Below are 2672 nucleotides of genomic sequence, written 5' to 3' on the forward strand. Positions count from 1 at the left end.
TCTCCTTATTTTTGCCCTTAGTTTCTTCAGGTAGCCTTTCCTTGGCCTCCATGACCTCCAATCTTTTCAGATCAGCATTTACTTCTTCATAGACATGAGGGAGATCGTTCTCCCCTACAGATTCCTGAGACGACATCTTGCTCTAAATCTGCGGCAAAAACAGGCTCGAAACGAAAACAGAGGAAAATTTGCGTGATACGAGGGTCAGACCTTTCGAGAGAATATATAATGATGTTTTCTCGTCCAGAAGGAGTACTCCACAAGAAAATGGAGTCCGGGAGGCACACGAGGTGGTCATAAGCCCCCAGGCGCGGCTAGGGGGTGGCCCGCGCCTGGCAGGCTTGTCGCCTCCTTGTGCGCTTTTTGGACTACTTTAAATTTTTCTATTTTTCTAAAAAATCTAAAACGGAGAAAAATTCCTACAGGAAAAGTTTCGGAGTCGGTTTACTTACTGAATCACATACCTCTTCGTTTTTTGAGTCTGAAACAAGCTGATAAATATCCCTTATGTACTCCTCCGGAGTTATGGTATTGATAATATTGCTTTCAACATTTATGGGAGTACCTGAGATATAATGCTTGATTCTTTGCCCATTTACCACTCTTAGAAAATTACCTTCCGTGTTGTTGATCTTGATGGCACCGGAACGATATACTTCCTCAACAATGTAAGGACCTTCCCATTTAGAGAGAAGCTTGCCTGAAGAAATCTTAAACGAGAATTATATAGCAAGATATAATCACCTACATTGAACTCACGTTTTTGTATCCTTTTATCGTGCCACCTCTTGACCTTTTCTTTAAACAACTTGGCATTTTCATATGCCTGAGCTCTCCATTCATCAAGTGAACTAATATCAAATAACCTCTTCTCACCAGCAAGTTTGGAATAAAAGTTGAGCTCTTTGATTGCCCAATAAGCCTTATGCTCTAGCTCAAGAGGTAAATGACATGCTTTACCGTAAACCATTTTGTACAGAGACATGCCCATGGGATTCTTATAAGCAGTTCTATAAGCCCACAGTGCATCTTCGAGCTTCTTAGACCAATTATTTCTAGACCTATTGACAGTCTTTTGCAGAATTAGTTTAAGTTCCCTATTACTTAGCTCTACTTGACCACTGGACTCAGGGTGATAGGGAGATGCAATTCCATGGTTGACATCATACTTAGAAAGCGTTTTATGGAAAACACCACAAATAAAATGTGAACCACCATCGGTCATTAGATATCCAGGGACTCCAAATCTAGGGAAAATAACTTCTTTAAGCATCCTGATAGAAGTGTTGTGATCAGCACTACTAGTTGGGATAGCTTCTACCCACTTAGTAACGTAATCAACAGCAACTAGGATATGAGTATACCTGTTGGATTTGGGAAAAGATCCCATATAATCAAAGCCTCAAACATCAAATGGTTCAATAACAAGTGAATAATTCATAGGCATTTCCTGACGTTTACTGATATTACCTATTCTTTGACATTCGTCACAAGACAGGACAAACTTACGGGAATCCTTGAAGAGAGTGGGCCAATAGAAACCTGATTGCAATACCTTATGTGCAGTTCTATCTCCCGCATGGTGTCCTCCGTAAGCCTCAGAGTGACACTTCTGTAGGATCTGTCCCTGTGCATGTTCATGTACACAATGTCTAATAACACCATCTACTCCTTCCTTATAAAGGTGAGGATCATCCCAAAAGTAATGTCTCAAATCAAAGAAGAATTTCTTCTTTTGCTGGTATGTGAAACTAGGTGGTATATATTTGGCAACGATATAATTTGCATAATCAGAATACCACGGTGTACTACGTGAAGTATTGATGACATTCAATTTATCATCAGGAAAGCTATCATCAATAGGTTGTGGGTCATCAGGAACATTCTCCCACCTATACAAGTTATCTGCTACGGGGTTCTCAGCACCCGTCCTATCGACAACATGCAAATCAAATTCTTGTAGCAAGAGAACCCATCTAATAAGTCTAGGTTTAGCATCTTTCTTTTCCATGAGATACTTAATAGAAGCGTGATTAGTGTGAATAGTGACTTTAGAATCAACTATGTAAGATCTGAACTTTTCACATGCAAACACGACTGCTAAAAATTCCTTTTCAGTAGTAGCATAGTTTCTTTGGGCACTGTCTAGAGTTTTACTAGCATAATGAATAACATTCAACTTCTTATCAACTCTTTGTCCTAGAACAACGCCAACAGCATAATCACTAGCATCACACATGATTTCAAAAGGTAAGTTCCAATCAGGTGGTTGAACAATAGGTGCAGTTATGAAGGCCTTTTTAAGTATTTCAAAGGCTTCCTCACAATCATCGTCAAAAACAAAAGGAATATCCTTTTGCAAGAGATTGCTAAGAGGCCTAGAAATCTTAGAAAAGTCCTTAATGAACCTTTTATAGAAACCAGCATGACCAAGGAAACTTCTTATACCTTTGATATCTGTAGGGCATGGCATTTTCTCGATCGCATCAACCTTAGCCTTAACGACTTCGATACCTCTTTCATAAATTTTATGTCCTAAGACAATGCCTTCATTAACCATAAAGTGGCACTTCTCCCAATTCAAGACAAGGTTGGTGTCTTTACATCTCTGCAAAAGTCGATCAAGGTTGCTGAGGCAATCATCAAAAGAAGACCCGTAAACGGAGAATTCA

The sequence above is a fragment of the Hordeum vulgare genome, chromosome 3H, assembly GCF_904849725.1.
Source record: "Hordeum vulgare subsp. vulgare chromosome 3H, MorexV3_pseudomolecules_assembly, whole genome shotgun sequence".
Lineage (NCBI taxonomy): Eukaryota > Viridiplantae > Streptophyta > Magnoliopsida > Poales > Poaceae > Hordeum > Hordeum vulgare.